The 15020-nt window shown below is 34.1% G+C and overlaps 1 protein-coding gene across 1 annotated transcript in view; it reads left to right on the top strand.

Annotated features, from left to right (window-relative positions):
• The first annotated feature begins 1078 nt into the window (after positions 1-1078).
• LOC129249079 (dual specificity tyrosine-phosphorylation-regulated kinase 2) overlaps positions 1079-15020 on the top strand; it is a 173514-nt gene continuing 159572 nt past the window's right edge. The window contains exon 1 of the mRNA XM_054888704.1: positions 1079-1099. The gene's annotated coding sequence lies outside the window, so the exon portion shown is untranslated. The remainder of the gene's footprint in view (positions 1100-15020) is intronic.

The raw sequence follows: 15020 nt of genomic DNA, 5'->3' as shown, positions 1-15020 counted from the left end.
GCTGGCTGCGTTTATGCATAGTTGTCTATGTATGTATGTACTATTAAGCAAAAAATTATATTCATACACATAATGAGCAACAATTAAGCAAAATATCGTTAAAATGCCCCAGCACAACGCGTGAGCTAGCGAAAGCCGCAAATAGGAAAACAATTTTTTTATTTGACGTAGCATAAAATAGAATTATTACCTCCACGTGCACCACCTTATAATGCCTGAGCCCCCAAAAGTGCGAATTCTCGTCGCCATCCACGTGGTCATGAAAATTATATACAATTGTGGAATACTACAAATAAGCCATCAAAACGACCGTCGACGCCAACGCATTTGCTGCGGTCGATAATAATATACTTAGACTTATTATGAGGCTTCTTAAGACTACAGGCAGACATAGGTACGTATGCGCGTACATATGTGCATATGTAACAAAGATAAACATTGCTAATTTAATAAACACCACCGGCTCGATTACCGGCGCTCTCCATTTGATTCCATTATGATTGTAAATATAATTAGCAACTTAAAACTTTTGTTGTGCTCTTGCGCTCGCTCGCTCACCCTCACGTTGGCAGCAGCGCTCTCTTCTATCATAATTTCGGCAGCGCTCATTCAACTCATTTGAGTCATTGTGACGTAAGTAAGCAAGTGTGCGCTAACAGTTCGCATGCCTTTCGGTCCGTCCACCTTAGCACTAGCACGCCCGCACTGTCCCTTTCACCCACCGACAATGAACGACAACCGGCCGTTACCTCAAATGGTCGTTTAACCTTAAACGCACTGCGCTGCGCCGGCTTTTGCTTGATGAATAATTTAGTTTGTGTTTCGTTTCGTGCGAGAAAAACAAAAAAAAAAAAACAAAAAACAGAACAACAACAAAAACAATAAACAAACGAAAAATGCGCGAAATAGCTATGAAAAATATAATACAACAAAATAGAAAATAGGCAAAAATACAACAAAATAAAAATAAGCATGGCAACAGAAGGGGGAAAGGAGGTAAAATAAACGTGCGAAATGAATTCGCAAAACAGAACTGAACAAGACAATAAAAAGAAACGAAAAACAAGTGTATTTGTACATAAATAAAGAAGTCATTCAGGTAAGGTCCAGGCCTGGTGTTTTTGGAGCGCGCTGCTCATGAAGTTCGCCAATTTTGATAGCTTATCTCTTTGGCTACATGTGGATGGCGAAAAAAGTGGCGTTTTAAAAATGTATGCATGTACGCACACATACATATGTATGTAGTATACATATTGTGTATATGTGTTATACATAGTAAATATTATTTAGCTTTCTTGTTATTGTTTTTATGTGTATTCATGGCTTTTGGTTTCGCAAAATAATTTGTTTTGTACGTGTGCTTCGTTTTTTTCTTTTTTTTCATGTTGCCAATCATTATTTTAGCGCATGTTTTGACTGCTAATTCTTTTGTGTGCAGCCAAATATAAATTGTTGTAGTAAAATTATGAAATTCGCGAGAATTTTTCCGTTAGTTTCAAAAAAGCATTTGTTTTACGCTGCCTTTGGAATGCTGCGGCGTTTGCTGGAATTGAGCTAAGCATGAGCTATAAGCAGCAATTAATATTTTTTAACAAAGAAATAATTCCGATTGCGATTGCGATACCGAGAAATGAGTGATTTAATTAAAACGCAAAATAAATTAAAGCGCAAATTACATTTTTTTTCGTAATAAAAAATATTTTAACCGCAAAGTAAGAATAAAAAATATGAAAAAAAAATTCAAATACACATTCGAGCGCTATGAAGTATTATGCAATATTTTTTTCCCCCTTGTTCACTCCTCTCGGGAGCATAGAGCCTCGAGAAGACTCAGTCTTGCGTTGGTTTCGTTACTCTATTTTTGATTTCTGACAGAGTAGGGGATTAGTCTGCCGCTACCAGTCTTAAGTAGTGGGAATGCCCACCTGTCGTTGCTTAGGAACAACGCCTTCTTACTGCTTGAAGCGCCATCTGTGTCTCACAGTTTTCTAACAGAAGGATCGCAGAGATGGTTGACGACTTCGCTAAATTTCGTGTGTCTGCGCTATTACCGCGATTGGCTGCTTCGTCTTGCTGGTGCCACTGATGCAATATGTAACTGTGTCTTTTTCCTTTTTTCTTTTTTTTTTTGTTTTTTGCTTGTTTTAGCAGCCACAATGCAAGTAATGCACTGACTTACATATGTGCGGGAGTAAGGATGGAAAGATACGTTGTTGTGGAGTTGCGGAATGGAATTGGAGGATTTATTTGAAGTGAAACTTTTTCGGCGTCGCTGGACGAGCGAGAATGGAAAGTAAGATTTCACGGCTATGCAACGTTTTGGGCATTTTCGTTCCGCGAGAGAGAAAAAAGATATGACGTAGAGGAAAAGGAGAGAGAGAGAGCTATACCCTATCTATATCTTAGATACACTTTAAGCTATTTTTACTGGGTTTTTCCTTGTGGTTGCTAATTTCTAGTGAGAAATAACACTGCCTACTTTTTGGCGCTTATTTGTGGGTGCAAACTTGTAAGTATTTTTGGTGCCTACTTTTTGCCATTATATTTCCTTGGTGCCTACTGTTTGGGGCGCTTTTTGGTCCCAATTTTTTTGGCGTCTTTTTTTTATGCCTACTTCTTGGCGCTTATTTGCTTTTCCTGGCTAGTGCTTGTGCTTACTATAAAGTGCTATCCCTTCCGGCATCGGATTTATTGGTATTGCCTTGCGGTCCTGGAATCGCTGCGTTTGTGCGGCTGGCTTCGAGCGCTATCAAGCCAAGTTGACTGAATTTTCGTTTGCAAAAATAATTAGTTGAGCATCGACGAAATTTTGCTCCAAAAATTCTAACAAGACGGCGCAACTTGTCATACAGCGCGCTTAACAATCGATTCATTGTAATATTGAAGCCAAAATTGGCGCCAGGCGGCCGGATTTATAGGAAAAAGTAGTCAAAAATTTTACTGATCGAATGGGCCATGTAAAAGGTAGAGGCGGCGGACATATGCCGGATATCATATTTAAAAAATAAATGCCATGAAATTAAGTACCAGGTTAATTAGAAAAATATGCATTCCAAAAAATTTTCTGTTTTGTATTTTCATTTCAACTTCTCAGGCTCTTACCCAGGCTCAGACTCTTCACACCCTATAAATGATGTGAGTTCGTTGACTGGATTTATCAAGTCACAATTGGGTCGCATGGATATTTTAAAGTGGAAAAATATTAATAAACGCTACAATAAAAAAAATTTCGATTTCTAAGGCGTCAGAATGACTCACAAAGAAATATGTATAAGACATCAACCCAATGAAATTGCTTTTGAATTAGGTCCCGTGGTCATGGAAGTGATATCTGAATAAATTGTATAATTATAAAAAAGTATTTTCTTTCAATGTTTTTTATTTAGAAGTTTTTATGATACTATTGGAACTAATAGGAGAGAGAGACTGACCTGGCAGTAGGTCACGTTCCCACGACATTCCATTCTACGTTACTGGAACGACCCGAATTTACATATATCCGGTCAAGGACTGTCACTTCAGCAGCATTACCCGTAGATATATGGGATTGTATATGCCGCTACAACAACAACAAGAGACTGACCTATTTCTATTACATTTTCAAATTTTATTTACTCCTTAAACTAGCCATGCAGTCAAAATTTCAAAACTTATGAACCCATTTAACTTTGGGATACCCAGCCGTTTTTTCAAAACTTCGCGACAGAATTAAAGGGATCCCCGAAGTCAATTCAAATATCGAATTTTGAAAACCGCATTAATTTTTGAAACATTTTTTTGTATGTAGAGAACATTTTGGGAATACTTTTATACAGCCTGCGTGAAAACTATCTGTATGTATAGCACCTTAATATCATATTTTGACAAGTTCTGCCCAAATTTTGTTTAATGCTGTTGTTGTTGTTGCTGTTGTAGCATTAACTTTACCCTGTCAGTGTAGTGTAAATCACCGGTCGTCTTCGTCTAGCTCATCTAACGGTAGGCCCAGGAAACTTGCTGTTTCGGCAGGTTGGATCCAGACGGAGAGGGGTGTTGGATGAGTGGGTTTGATGTGGCATGTGAAAGGGTGGTTAGTGTCGTGCGGGGTGCCTTCACATGCCGGACATATGTTTAGTATGTCGGGGTCAATTCTGAATAGGTAGGAGTTTTTTGTTTTGTGCCGTCATATAGCAACATGTGCTTAATAGTGGCAGAGTTGGTAGAAGTTTAAAGTGAATAACCAATATTTTTTCTTTCTTCACTTGCCAGATAATTGAGTATACTTAGTTACACGATACAATGCAAGGTTAAGTTGCACATAAATCATGTAATTCTCATTTATTTCCTCATTTGTCAGCCAGATGCGGAATTGTAAAAAATTGCCTCAAATGTTCTGCGAACAAATTAAAAAGAAACCAAAGTCAAATGCAGTTGCACTCATAAGCATTTGTGTATGTACATACGTCTGTATGAATGCTATGAATGCATCCAATATGAAAATGATATAATTTTGCATAAATTTTAATTGTAGTAATTCATGCACTAAACACAAACACACACGTACGCACGGCAGTAGTTATATAAGGAACGCCACAGATTTGCATAAGAAGCCAAGAATGCAATTCTATCTGAGGCAGCTTGACTTGCAGTGGCAAAGAAGTGGGCAAAGTGAAGCGAATGTGAAGGCGGGTGGATCATGCGCATACGCGTATATGCGGCCATTTGAATGAACCGTTATGTGATACAGTTTTTATCTTTCTGTCTTTGCACACCAGGCAAGTGTGTGGCACAAAATTTATTGCACTCGTATGTATGTATGCATATATGCCCATACCCAACCTCACTCACTGTGTGTGACACTGTTCCCCACCCAATCTCAAGTAATTGTCAAGTGTGCTGACTGACTGACTGACCGACTAACTGACTGACGTGCGCGCAACACATACCCATTACAACAGCGAACGAACAACCATTTGGCAAACAACATTTGTAAACTTGAGCTGCTTTATTTTTAAAGCGTTTACGTATGCACAGCTAACAAGTAAAAGAATTAAATAATACCGAGTATGACAAAAAGAAAGCGGCAAAAATAAAAAGCGAAATTAAAAACGTTTTAAAAACAAAAGCCATTGCGTTTGGTATTTTTAGATTGACACACAAAAGCGGTGGCAAGCAAATGCAAAAAACAAAGATAAAAAAATTAAAAAAAAAAACAGAAGAAAATTCACATTTTTCACTGCAGCCAGTACCTAATTATAATATCAATATGTATGCATGTGCGTGTGTGTGCACTTTAAAATGTTCAAACGTCGCCAAGAAAAGCGAGTAACATTTGTATTGCCCTATTATCTCATCGCAACGAGGCAATTAAATAAAATAGTGTAGATTTCGTAATCAGGTAATTGTTATGAAAGTGGCAATAAAAGCTAGTGCAAATACAAACATGCACATATTTGGATGTGTATGTGTATGCATGCAGCTTTCTAAGTGGGTAGGTGCAACATTTTGGCAGCCTTATCGTCGTATTTTGGCAGCTGTACGACCCATGAATTAGCTCCACCTGTGTTCACAATAATAGCAACGGCATTTATTGACACATTTTGCCTATTTATTTATTTTTTATTTTTTATTTATTATAAAAATATAGTTCATACTGCAACGAAATACATGCAACTTAAAGCTCGAAACTTTGTATGAATGTATAAAAAAATCCAAAACATTTACATCAAAATTTCGAAGTTTTTAGTTAAACTTGAATTATATTATTTAATTTAAAAAAATTTTTATTTAAAATATTCAAGTATGCAATTTTATAGACCATTGAGTTTTGTTATAATAAAGTGCCAATTTCCCGCGGCTCAAAAATCGCGTTGTTTTTTGATAACTTTTTTTTTGTTAACGATCTTGTGCAATTTCGCATTTACATAAAAATTCCAAGCTGTTTGGTTAAACTTGAATTATTAAATTTGAAAAAAATCTTACTTTAAAACATTCGAGTATGCAGTTTTATAGATCATTGAATTTGGTTATGATAAAGTGCCAATTTCAGGTGGCTCAGGGATCGCATTGATTTTTGAGAATTTTTTTTGTTAACGATCTTGTGTAATTTCGCATTACATCAAAATTTCGAACTTTTTAGTTAAACTTAAATTAATTAAATTTAAAAAAACTTTAATTTAAAATATTCGAGTATGCAGTTTTATAGACCATTGCATTTAGTTATAATAAAGTGCCAGTTTCAAGTAGCTCAAAAATCGCGTTGTTTTTTGAGAATTTTTTTTTGTTAACGATTTTGTCCAAATTCGAGCATTCGTTATATGGAGGAAAATGAGTAGCACCGTCACCAAAAAAAAATTATCAAAAATCAGCACACATCCTGAGCCACTTGAAATTTGCACTTTGTTATAGCAAAATTTAATGGGCTATAAAACTGCATACTCGAATTTTTTTAGTTTCTTATTTTTAAATTAATTTAAGTTTAACTAAAAACTTTGAAATTTCCACGTAAATTGTTTGCATTTTTTTTAAGCAACGTAAATAGTTTAAAACTTTAAAATGGTTTTTGTTGTAATATAAACTATATTTTTAATTTAATGTGCAATAAAGCTGCATACACAGAATTTTTCTAAAAAAATTGAAAATTTGATTAAAAGTTCTTGAATTTTTATAGATTTTCTACAAAGTTTAAAGCTTGTCATATGTTATATGGTTTTTCTTGTAGGATGAACTATATTTTTATAAAAAAAATAAAAAAGGAAATAAGAATTAAATAAATAATCAAGATTTTGAAATAAGTTGCGCTGCTATTATTGTGAACAAAAACATACACATACTTACATACTTGCAACAGCTCATATGCGGCTTGGCCTAAGGCTTATGATTTGTGTCGAAAAAATGTGGAAAAATATATAAAAATACATCAAACAATTTTGTGGTAGCACTTTGTGCTGCTGCTGTCGCTGCAGTTTAACAAAATTAGTTGTCACCATAATTTAATTTATCAGATTTGTTTGACTACTCATTTATCAGCAGTGACCCACTTATGACCGCCACACACACACACACAAGCACATATATTTGTGCATGCATGCATACAACTGAAGACTTTCTTGTTTGTTCACCTTCCCAGCAGCTGACTGCATGCACGCGCTTTCATTGTTGACAAACAGAAAAGGCCTACTTAATGGTTTTACTTATCTTATCAGCTCGCCCCCCTCCAGTAAATATGCATGTATTTGTGTCTAAATATTTCAGTGGCAACTTATCTACGCCGTGCCGCATAATGCAGTGCGACTGCCATAAATCATAACTTTTAAATAATGCATTTGAGAGAGGCATTTTTTGTGGAACGAGGGTCGCCACTTAAGTTTGGAGATGTGGTAAATATGTCAAGAAAATGCAAACTCTCATCCAATCGCTTACGCAAATTAATATTTGCGCATTTGGTGGGTCTCCCGTCATGCAGCCTTGATCTGGTAACCACTGATTTCTTCTTATTACCGCAGATTAAAAATAAAATGTAATGCCGATGCTTTATGATGCCTGAAGAAGCTTCAGCTGGTGTTAGATTAGCCTCAACTGGTAAGAAAAAGTGTTTCGTAAAATGGCTCAAATACGGCTCTCTTTCTCTCTCTCTTAGCTTCACAGTCTGTGGTGGACCATAACTTCTTCAACAATCCTCCTCCAATTCAGTCTCTCGAGCCTCATTTCTCTAATTACGAACGTTCATCGCTTTTAAGTCTGCTTCTGCGTCATCAAGCCATCTCTTTCTTGGTTGGCCTCTTTTCTTCCTCCAATTGGACGCAAAGTAAACATCCTTTTTTGGATTCTTTCGTTGGGCATTCTTATGATACGGCTCATGGATGTTATTTAAAAAAAAAATAGTAATTATAATTATAATAACATTAAAAATAATTCCTTTTTGGATTATATTTTTTATAATTTCCCATCTCAGAACTAAAGTAGCAACCCTCGTAAAAATAAATAACTACTTACTAGAGTGTATCTTCAAGTATAATAAAACTTTTACATGTCCATCTCAAAACTTAAGTAGCAACCCCCGTAAAAATGCATTAGTAACGAATTGCTGAACATTAATTAGAAACTCAATGAAGCTTGTTTTTATCATAAATACTTATTTTTACATGTGCATCTCACAACTTCAGCAGCAACCCTCGTAAAAATAAATAGCTGATTAATGGGCACTAGTGTGGAAATCCATTAAAACTATTTTATATAATGAATATTTATTTTTACTTGACTATCTCAAAACTTCATCAAATGTTATAATGCATATGCCTTAAATATTTCAAAAGGCAACTGGTTCAAATCGTCAATTTATTTTCAAAGAAGCAAAATTCGGATTTTTTCCTACGGGGTATTTCATTAATATTGCCTTAAATCGTAAAAAAAGGAATTGGTTCAAAAAAATTATTTTCAAAAAAGTAGGAGCTGATTTTTTAGTTCCAGGGTTTTTCAAGTTCGAGTTTTATTTTTAGCGGCAATTTATTTTGACAGCTGTCAAAGCTCGAAGGTGTCTATTTCGACATGATGAGATGCCAAGATTCTATAATAAATACTGAAAACGGTCGATTTTGCTTGAAAAACGTCTAAAAATAATTAAAATACACTTTAAATGGTTTTGCAGAAAAAATCATCTCAGACGAAGCTCACTTTCATTTAAGGGGAATGGCAAGTAACAAAAATGTTTTATTTGGGCATTGGAAAATCCATGGCCATATGATGAAAAGCCTTTACATACCTCTCGTTGTTGTTGTTGTTGTTGTTGTAGCTGCCAAAAACGTACATGAACGGGGAGTCGTGCTGGAGTGACAGTCCTTGTATATACTTGTATACTTGTATAGAAACTCCGGATCATTCCGGTAACGTAGAACCGACTGTCGTGAGGGAACGGTACTTATCTCATGCTTCTGTCTGGTGTATATTGTGGTCTTGTTGTGTTTTCTTCGATAATGTACTGTGAAACATGTCTCTCGGCTCACCGTGGAACTATCATTAAGTATTACTGAACCTATTCAGTACTCATCGACCAGCTCTAAACCAGTTTCAAATTAAGGAAAATGTGACTAGTTGCCTTTTTATGTCGCATAGATATAGAGCAGAAACTGTTTGAAAAGTTTAAAAGTCAAGAGTTTGGAGCCACACTTGATTGATCGGAAGCCGTTATGAGTAGAAACTATTTATGTTCTCCGACTACAGTACGAAATGCTGCTGGAGTGAAGCATGCAGGAAAAATAGTTACGTGAGAGACTCATAAATCCGGTGGTAACAGAGGTAGTAGCCAAGGAGGTACTAATTAGTGCACGGAGTATCAATTTTCTGCCTCTATGTGGAATCATTTCCTCCACCTTCCAGTACCTGCCATGAACCCTTTCCCTTAGTTTAAGCTTTGGGACACTGTGAATAACTTCTATGCTTGAAATTTTTCAGTGCGCATTATTTATTGTCACAAATATTTTTATTTCTCAAATGAATGGATTTACTTTACCTTACTTTAATTTCAATACAAAAAAAATGCTTAGCTGTCATTTTTGCTTACATGTTTATTTATTAATGTCAACAAAAGACCTTTTATACTATTTTACATACGCACATAAACATTTTTTTCTTTCCACCGATTCATTAACATATACTCATTCATGTTTGTACATGCGCATATTTACTTAGCATTGAAAAAATTGCAACGCCAACAGAACAGAACTTTTTTTGTATTATTATTTTTTTTTGTTTTCGCAAAATCGGAAGTTCTTTTAATGCCAAAGCAAATATTTTCATTGGCGACAATGGCACGACAGAAGTTAAGCCACACCGGGTTCAACTGGTGCAATGCCACCGGCGTCGGCGAATAAATGACTGACTGGTTAATGACATTTCTGTCGAGGTGATGGCGGAGGTTATTTCCGTGCAATGTAAGGAAACAGCTGTGCGAGAGCAGTGACAATATAAATATGGGATTGGAAACAAAGATTCAGTAAATAAGTCAAGTGTGCACAGGACTTCATTAAAACGTAAATAAAGACAATGGCGGAATGCTGACATAAAATGTATACCACGAAAACCATAAATTTCTATAGTTAAATGAAAAAGATACCGAAGTATGACTGAAATTTGTAGTGACAGAAAAAAATATCCTATATGGGGGTTTTAAAGTTCAAAGTGGCAAAAAGGCAACAAAGTCCATTCGAATGTCTATTGGAAATCGATAGAAAGCTTTAAGACTCCTCATTCATGCAAATGGGCTGTTGACGCATACGAAAAGTAACAGACTGCTAAAGTCCCTTATATACGGAATATCAGCAAGGAGGACCAAATAATTGGCGCTTGAAGTGTGAGCGTCTTGATGTTTTTTTAACGCAAAAGCATTTGCGATGAAAAATATGTATTTTTATTTGCTGTCTCATAATTTAAATGGCATCCCCCGTTTAAATAAACAATTGCCTAATGGGCGATATTTTGAAATAACAATAAAGCCATCTATTGCCCATCTTAAAACTTAGGACATTTTGGATCATAAGTATTAATTTTTTAGAAATTTTTTAGAAATAAAAAAAACTACCTAATGGGTAAAATTAAAAGCAAAAATAATGTAAGCAATTTTGACTATAAATATTTATTTTTTACTCGGCTATCTCACAACTTAAGCAGCTACCCTCGTATAAACAAACAATTAATAAGCGTTGTTTTTTGGAAAAATTAATGTCATTTTTGGGCATGCTTATTGTGAATTGTTTATCAAAAAAACTTAAGTAGCAACCCTCGTATAAAAAAAAACTACCTAATTATTAATGATTGATGTGATTCTAAGTACATATTTATTTTTACATGACTCTCTCAAAACTTAAGTAGCTACCCTAGTATAAAAAAAACTTAATAATTAAGCATTTTTTTGGAAAAAACTTTAATTTTCGTTTAGGTAATTAGTAGCAACCCTCGTTTCGTTTATGGTTATTCTTAATTGTTTATCAAAAACCTTAAGTAGCAACCCTCGTAGAAATAAAAAAGTACTTAATTGGCAATATTAAAAAGAAAAACGATGAAATCATTTTTGACTATAAATATTTATTTTTTACTCGGCTATCCCACAACTTAAGTAGCTACCCTCGTACAAACAAAACTATTTAATAAGCTTTGTTTTTTGGAAGTAACTAATATAATTTTTGGGCATGCTTATTTTTAATGGTTTATCAAAAAAAAAACTGAAGTAGCAACCCTCGTATAAAAAAAAATTACCTTATTATTAATATAAAAAAAGAACAGTCAAACATTTGTGATTCTAAGTACATATTTACTTTTACTTGACACTTTCAAAACTTAAGTAGCTACCCTCATATAAAAAAACGACTTAATATTTAAGCATTTTGTTGGAAAAAAATTAATTTTCGTTTATGCTTATTTTTAATAGTTTATGAAAAAATTTAAGTAAACACCCTCGTATCAATAAAAAAACACTAAAAAATTGGTAATATGAAAAAAAAAACATTTAAGCATTTTTTTGGGGAAAAGGTTAATTTTCTTTTATTCTTATTTTTAATAACTTATGAAAAAATTTGAGTATACACTCTTGTATCATTACAAAAAAACTAAATAATGGGGAATATTAAAAACAAAAGTATTCCATTTTGTCCATTTTTTTTCCTCACCAACTCATTGCAGCTCAACAAAACTTTCCTTGTTCGTAACAACTTTTTCTGCGCTACTTTTGTTGATTATTTCCTGTTTTCAGTTGTTGAGAAAAGTTGTGCTAATTTGCTTACTGCCTAGGTAATTAAAATAATGTAGGTAATTGAGATCAAATTTGCTTGAAGACATTTCATTAACAAGTTTAAGGTATGCACAGAGAGAGATAGTGTTTTAAAGCAGGTGGTTTGGGACTCAATTTAAAGAAATCAAGCAAAATATTCAAAAACATTAAGTTCTTTTGAGTCTTTAATTTTTTTTCTTCTTCCTCTACATATAACTTGTGCGCTAACTGCATAAATGATTTTATTATTATTATTTATAGGGGATATATACAATACAACCCTAACTTAATTAGCATACTGGCTACTAGGATAAACGATTTTAATCGCGTTCAGTAAAGCTGCTTAGGCATTTTTTCCTTATTTTGCTTGCTTCCACCCATAAGAAACACCAAGTGGAGCCAAGTCCTTCTGTTCTTAGTTCTTTCAACGTAAATCAGGCCCTCCATTCTCTCTTCCATCACCCTCAGCCACCACCCTGAGCACTTTTACGAATGTTACTCTTATATTCTTCTGCTTTCAATAACTCTACAAGATATAATAGTGGAAATACCTGGGACCTGCAGGGCCGGTTTGCTGACCACGACTACGCTGACTATATTTTCCACTTGATAACGCTTGGCGAAAAGAAGAGGCCTAATATCACATATACATAAGTGAAATGGTAACTCTTTATGATTATCAGATACTTCAGAAACTTACCATAAAAGCGTAACTCTACAAATGAAAGAAAAATATTAATAAAATTTAAACATTTTTGTTTAATTTTTAAGGTACTTTTTTAATAATTTAGATTTTTTTTAATTTTAGATAAGATTTGATTTATAAAGTTTTTACTTTTGGTATTCTTCAAGATTATTCCGGAAAATTGTGTGCAAAGAACATTACTTTAACTACAAGGTGCCTTCTTGTTTCTTATTTTATTACTAGTCGATATGGAGAAAATGCGCAACACCATCGAGGAAAAAAATTATTAAAAATCAACGAAAATTTTCAGCCACTTCAGAGTCGCACTTATTTGCTCAAATTATATGGGCCATAAAAAGGCGTGACCATATTTTTTTTTTACTTCTGATTACAATATTTTAAACTTAAACGAAAATTTTTCGAATTTTTATAAATTTTGTGTGAACTTGGAAACATTAGTTTATGTGCTATCTGTTGTAAACGGAACTATATTTTTATGAGATTATTGATTTTTTGTTTATTCAAGTAAAAATTAATCTATAGAAACAAATTGTCTTACAGAAAACAGAAAAGTACAAAAAGAAAAGTAAAAAAAAAAAATTAAAAGAAAAAGATAATTAAAAAACAGAAAAGAAAAAAAAGTGAATTAAAGAAAAGTAAAAAAAGGAAAGTAAAAAAAAAAGAAAAGTGGTCGAAATTGGTCAAAATTGGTCAAAATTTCGCGTTTCTAATTAGCTGGCGGCGGTTGTACACAAAAAATTTAAATGTATAAACTTCTTTTTAATCCAAATTTATAATTTTTATGTTTTTCATGCCACTTTTGATTTTATGAAATATTTCAAAGAGAGTGAAGAATCAGAACTGAATCAGAATTTTAAAGAAACAGTTTTTTTTATTATTATATTATTAAAAATCGAAAAGTGCAAACAAATTTCATAACTTCCTTCATATTCTTCTTTCAAATGAGAACCATGCCTGCATATTATAAACATTTATAATATTTATTTATATCAATTTTTCATATTCTACGCACTAAGTGAAGATTCGAAGCTCTTCAAAAAAACTTGATAAGCTTTTGAGAATTAGATACGCATATTTACTATAATTAAGCTCCAATGCTCGTTTTTTTCGTGTGCTATAAAAAAAAATTGAATTTTGTTGCATAGTGTAAAAAAAATAATTTTGGATAAATTTATTACTACAACCGCTTTAACTCTAAAACAAGTGCCATTGACTTCCGAGAACTTTCCTTTCTTGCCTTTAACCTACTTTCATACTTTTTTACTTGCTTTTTTTTCTACGCACTTATCTTCACGCTTCATTTCATTTTCATTACGACAGCCATTATCAAGTGTTATGCAACATTTATCCTCCATAAACACGTATATGTATTTAATATAATGTAATAATCTGTTTATGAGAAAAAAAAATATATATATGAACACATAATCGCTAGCCTCTTGCTGACACTGTGACCGTAGAGCTTGCAACATAGCGTGACAAGTGGTGTGAATGCCCTTTCAGAGGCGCACCGAGCATAACTACTTGTATACACAAATACATGCAAACACACACATTTGCACTTGTATATGTGTTTATGAAAATTCCCCCTACAAGGCACTCTATTGCATGCGCTGGCTGCAAAGTGTCTTCCGACAGTCGGCGCAAATGGAGTTATCTGCGATGTTGTCGTAGGGCAGCAGTAGCTACTGCATAAATACATATCAGCGATGTAGTGACCCCACACTTTTGCTCGTTTGATTGCTCTTCACGTTGGGGGCATAGCGCCGCTCCCCTTTATTGCTTACAAGTCATAGCAGCGCAATCTGTTCAACTAAGCGCAACTCAACTCAGCTCAGCGCAGATCAGCACAGCACCAAACATTGACAAGCAACTAATTATCTATGCTTGAATGAGAAACAATGCTGTAGCGAAAAGAGAAAATGACAAAAAAAGGGAGTGTTGCAGCGAAAGAAAAAAATGTCACTGCATTGGCGGGTGTTGTAGTTGCTGTTGGCGCGTATACGAAGTTCTTCTGACATGGAGTTATGGAGGTATACGAATTGACGGGTGATTAAGTGCAATCATCTAAATTATGTGCAAGCCAAGCATTGTTGTTTTTGTGTTGCTGTAACATATTTTAATTTGTAAAATTTATTGCGCCCTTTTACTATTACTTTTTTTGCAATATTTCTGCTTCTTCTCGTACTTTAGATTGCAAGCAGAGCAACTGAATGCGCGTCATGCGCACTAAATGTTACTCATACGCCCCGCTTCCGTTGGTTGTCAAACAGCAAAAGCAAAGGCGAAACAAAAACAAGAAAACAACGGAAGGAAACAAGTCGTGTAGCGTGTAAAATATAAGTTGTGCAGTGACATGGAAAAATTACTATGTACAGAAAAAAATTTAAAAACTGCAAATATGTAAAAATATGTTGCCTGTCTCCGACAGCACAAAATCATGGAAAAAAGCAGGCAAAAATGTAAATAAAAAAATATTTACATGCTTTGCGTTTTTTTTCTTCCTGTTATGCTTTTCCTCCTACGTATGCATAAAAGCGTAAAATTCAGCAACACATTTTTCATCTTTGCCAC

The sequence above is a fragment of the Anastrepha obliqua genome, chromosome 5, assembly GCF_027943255.1.
Source record: "Anastrepha obliqua isolate idAnaObli1 chromosome 5, idAnaObli1_1.0, whole genome shotgun sequence".
NCBI lineage: Eukaryota > Metazoa > Arthropoda > Insecta > Diptera > Tephritidae > Anastrepha > Anastrepha obliqua.
Note: the sequence above shows the minus strand (reverse complement) of the source record. Positions and strands in the feature narration are given on the sequence as shown.